This window comes from Buceros rhinoceros, unplaced genomic scaffold, assembly GCF_000710305.1.
Source record: "Buceros rhinoceros silvestris isolate BGI_N320 unplaced genomic scaffold, ASM71030v1 scaffold9794, whole genome shotgun sequence".
Taxonomy (NCBI): Eukaryota; Metazoa; Chordata; class Aves; order Bucerotiformes; family Bucerotidae; genus Buceros; species Buceros rhinoceros.
In genome coordinates, this window is record NW_010408789.1 from 10,019 (window position 1) to 15,569 (window position 5,551).

The following is a 5,551-nucleotide window of genomic DNA, read 5'->3' on the forward strand; positions in this document are numbered from 1 at the left end:
TAGAACGAGCCACCATACCTGAATTCTTGCATTTAAAGGTGGTAATGGGAATGAAGTGAAGAGCACCGGGCTAAAGGTGAAGGTTTGGAGGAGCGTAGGGCTGCACTGCCTGTTATGCCGAAGACACAGAGATAAACTGTGCTCATTCCTGGGCCTGCAGCCTTCTGGAAGGGAACTAACCTACCTCTTCCACCAGTCATCTTGTCTAGGTAAATTAGGATTACAGGGGGTGAAAATACAATAGATTTGACTGCACTCAGGTGCTTTAGCTGAAGGGTTATGTCTGTGTGGGAAGAGTTTCTGAGCTTTGAAGTAGAACTGGAGAGTCACTTAAGAGGGGGGAAGTGTTGCAGAGATCTTCTTGAAGATAAAATAAGACTGCAGCAAGCTGAAATGGCATTTGTCAATGAAAAATACTAAGCTGCTCTTCCTTCTTGCTTGACCCAGCTGGTGGGCATGTTCTTGTGAGGAGCAAAATACTGGTTCTATACTTGAAAGACAAAAATGCAAGAAAATAATCATGATTTGTCCCCAAAATGATAAATATTGTATTGCTGTCCCCTGAGGTGCAGAACAGGTTTCACTGTTAACAGGATGATGAAAGAGAGGCAGGCAAGCACTTAGGCCCTAAATGCAATCTGTTACCTCTTGCAGACTGTCCTGAATTAGTGTCTAGCTATGCAAAGGGTCAAAGGTAGACACAGCTCTAGTCTCAGTACATTAAGGTCAGCAGATGTACATTTCTGTCTGTAGTAGCTGATAAAGAACAAGGGTTGACCAAATCTACTAAATATCATTACTACTGTGATACTAAATCTACTGGACATCATTGCTTGCTCCTGAGTACTTAGAGAAAAGTCTATCTTGCTGTTTCTTCTCAGAACTTCTGCCGTAGTTGGGGAAAGGGTAGATGTTAGGGGAAGCGTTGGAAATCTTCCTCAAAAAAGAGAAGCTGTTTCTGGAGGGAGTCTCTTTTTTCACAATTACTAGGGTGCTGTGGAAGTTAATGGCTAGTTTGGTATGCTGTTGGAGGGGAAGAAGGCTCCAATTTTCATAGTAAGCAAACTCTACTGCTTATCCACTCATCGTGGAAAGAGATGAAGGCAGAAAAAGCCTGAAAATATTTTGTCTTCCAGTGCAGGAAAATTCTGTAACTACTAGTAAAGATCATACCTGCAGCGTGATGGTGGAAGTCCCCAGCAGGATTTTGACACAATAAAACCTTAGTTTGTTGGTGTTATGGTTTGTGCAGGCCTTCAGGAACCAGGAATCACTGCTTTGTTTTTGTGTGGGGCAGGACAGGTTAGCAAGAATCTTTTCCAGTTAAGATGCTATTAAACTTACCACTTCAAAAACAAGTTGCTGTTGTTTGCAGAGAGTTAGAAATGTAGTTTTAATTCAGGGCCACTTTGCTAGGATAATCCTATGCAACTACCTTCCTAATCGAAACTTAACATTTCTGAGTACTTCTGTTTCTTAGTAAATTAAAATCAAAAGGAGCATTGGAAATAGTGAAAAAAAAATTAAGGAGTGTGTGTGGGAAGGTACTAGGCTAATTCAGCCACTTAAACAACACTGCACCAGATTCTTAAAGGTACTATATTGCCCACTATGGCATTTCCTCCCTCAAAATAGGGAGAATTAATGAACTGTGCATGTGTGTAGAGGAAGAATTGGAAGAGTTAATGATGAGTAGTGTATAGATTTGGCAGATGATGTGCCATAATGTGCACACATTTTGGCAACTTAACTTGAGACAATTGACGACATGAGAAAACTCTCTCCTTGGTTGTCCTTTTGCTGTGTAGTTGTTCCACCAGGCATGCACTGCATCCTGAACCAGAAGCAAGCAGTGCTCCAGGTCTGCTGATCACAAGCAAGCCCACAAAATACTGACTGCATCTTAATCCTGATGTTTCTTTTTAAACTTTTTAGTAACTTTTCCTACTGTTGAAAAAGTTTTTAAACTTTTTCTACTGTCCCTTTAAATTTCAAGGTCCACTCAAAGCACATTATCAAGCTCACTTCCCTTCCTCCCCCACAACAAAAAAGTCTAGGCATTTGAGGTCTGAGTGAGGTGAAATTTTCATGCTGTCAGATAATTGCAGCAGGAAGATGTTGAACTGTCACAGGACTAGGTATGGAACTAAGATTGTTTTCAGATGCATAGTACTTAATTTAGCAGTAACCACTCTTTAGTTAAATACTTACTATTTACTTTAGTAATAGCCAGAGGCTCTTTACAGAATAAGTACAACAAACAAAAAAGCCTCCTGCCTTATTATTAACAAACTAATTTTAAACCAAGAAAGCAAAAGGAAGGCTTACAAGCTTTATGAAGAAAGGTGATCATAGGATGGTTGTGTGATTGCCGAGTGCAGCAGCTGTAGTTTCCTGCATGATTATTTTATTCTGTGGCATGGCTGCATCAACTGCATGAGTAAGTTGAAAAAGGCTGTGAGATAGTGGCTCATATTGGATACTACTTACTGAAGTAGCAGAATAAAGACTAATTCTAAGTAAAGGTGCGGCTTTGACAAAGATATTGGTTCCCCGCTTCCACCAAGGAAAAAAAAATCAGCCATTGCGCTGATATAGCTGACTTGTCATATATCTAAATGAATCTCTGTGGTAGGTTGGTGGGAGCTGGGGAGGACCCATCTGTCCACAGAAGGAGATACAGGCTGATCTCTGAGATTTCTTGATGCCATAACAGAGTCCATCTTGTTGAATTCTGTAATGGTAACTCTACCTTGACAGGGGTGGAAAGTTGAATAGCTAGCTTGCTTATAGTCCTACTAAAAAAAGTGCCCGTCAATCTTTATACAACACTTATGCATCCCATTGCTTCCTTTCAGAAAATTGACCAGCTAACTTCATGAAATCTGGGCTTTGGCATGCTGGGTTCCTTACCCCTTTTGTTGTGTGGATCACTGTATGTTTTTTTAGAGAAAGGAGGGAACTGAATAGTTGAGTTCCAGCTTTGTCGTCCTTGTTTTGCTTAACCCTGGCTGGCCTTCACCTTAGGGCACCATGACCTCTTCTCAGTCAGGGTGATGGGCTTAAATCAAGATGCCCAGTCTTGTGTTGGGATAACTAAGCTGGAATGGGGTTGTCGTTTTATATCTGGACTGTGTCTTCTCAATGGCCTATTTTCTTGCATCTCTGACTGTGGGAATTTTCTAGTACAATATTTGCATTGTATGAGTTTGACTAAATTTCGGTAATGCTTGGCTATTTTTAAATAGGGAGAGTTGGCAAACGCTGTCACCATTAAAAATTACACCTAGAATAATTCCTTCCAAAAACAAGGCGATGGCTGTTTACTAAACCAGTTTAAAATCCTCACTAAAAAGACCATTTTTCTTGACCACAAAACTTTCTCTTCAAAGCACTAAATGAAGCCAGGCACTGGGGGATAATGAGAAGACAGTAAAATTCGAGTACATTTTATGCTTCTGAGAGCTAAGTACACCCTTAACCATGCTACGTTCTCATGTGTATGCCAGACTGAATGTCCTACGTAAGATACTGCAAGTTTTTACAGACTCCTTATGATCCTATTTGATGAACAATGTTGACTTATTCTCTTGCTCTAATGAATTTTTGGCAGGCTGTATGAATATCTTTGTAAATGCTTTACAAACATTTTTTTTCTCTGAATAATACTGCTATAAACAATACTTTTATTTTAAAGGACCCTTTATGGGCAGTTTTGCCTTTTCTCTGTTTTGTAGCTTGGTCTGATTCTTCAGCAAGATTCTGTTTTACATTGCAGTTTGCAAAATCAGCTATTTAATCGGTTCTTAATTTAGCAACTTCATCTGAAGTTCATTATGTTCTTGTGTTTAACTGAAGTTTGATTTGATTGAATTAGGGATTAAAAAGTAAGCACTTGATTTCCACTTTAGTGTGATATTTTAGTGAACTTTTGTAAAGCAGGAGGGAGTAGAAATACTGACAATGAAAGGAAAACCACCGAAAAGCCCAGTATCTTTTTCAAGTAAATCATAGAATTGTTTAGGTTGGAAAAAGCCTTTAAGGTCATGAAGTCCTACCATTAATCAAGCACTGCCAGGTCCACCACTAACCGTGTCACCAAGCACAAGATACCTCCAGGGATGGTGACTCTACCACCAACCTGGGCAGCCTGTTCCAGGGCTTTACAACCCTTTGTGTAAAGACATTTTCTTAATGTCCACCTTAATCTCCGCTGGCGCAACTTGAGGCCATTCCTTCTTATCCTATCAGTTGTTACTCGGGAGAACAGACTGACCTCCACCTCTCTACAACCTCCTTTCAGTAGTTGTAGAGAGTAATAAGGTCTTCCCTCAGCCTCCTTTTCTCCAGGCTAAATAAACAACCCCAGTTCCCTCAACCACTGCTCCTAAGATTTGCTGTCTAGACCCTTCACCAGCTTTGTTGCCCTTCTCTGAACGCACTCCGGCATTTCAGTGTCTTTCTTGAAGTGAGGGGCCTAAAACTGTACACAGCATGCAAGATGGCCTCACCAGTGCTGAGTACAGGGGGATAATCACTGCCTTACTCCTGCTGGCCACACTATTGCTGATACAAGCCAGGATGCCATTGGCCTTCTTGGCCACGTGGGCACACTGCTGGCTCATCTTCAGTTGCCTGTCAGCCAACAGCCCCAGGTCATTTTCTGCTGTGCAGCTTTCCAGCCACTCTTCCACAAGCCTGTAGCATTGCAGGGGGTTGTTTGTGACCTGGACCTGGTACTTGGCCTTATTGAACCTCATACTATTGTCCTGGCCCGTCAGTCCAGCCTGTCCAGAGCCCTCTGTAGAGCCTCCTGGCTTTCAAGCAGATCAACATACCACCCAGCTAACCTCATACTATTGTCCTGGCCCGTCAGTCCAGCCTGTCCAGAGCCCTCTGTAGAGCCTCCTGGCTTTCAAGCAGATCAACATCCCACCCAGCTTGGTGTCACCTGCAAGCTTACTGAGGGTGCACTCAATCCCCTCATCCAGATCATCGATGAAGATACTGAAGAAAGCAGGCCCCAAAACAAGGGATATACTTGGGGTATACCACTTGTGACTGGCTGCCAACTGGATGGAATTCCCTTCACCACCTTTCTTTGGGCCTGGCCAGGTTTGTTACCCAGCAAAGCCTAGACCCATCCCAGCCATAAGCACCCACTTTCTCCAGGAGAATGCTGTGGGAAATGATACTGAAGAAAGCAGGCCCCAAAACAAGGGATATACTTGGGGTATACCACTTGTGACTGGCTGCCAACTGGATGGAACTCCACTCATCACGACTCTTTGGGCCCAGCCATCCAGCCAGTTCTTTAGCCAGCAAATCCACGTAGACAACATCCACAGCCTTTGCCTCGTCCGCTAATTGTGTCACCTTGTCATAGAAGGACATGGGGTTAGTCAAGCAGAACCTGCCTTTCATAAACCCATGCTGACTGAGCCTAATCTGTGTGATGGCACTGAAGGTGATGAGCTGTTAGCTGTTAATGGCAATTGACTAAACCTAGTAGGTGAGTTTTCTTGTAATGTTCTTGCAGTTCTAGGGAAAG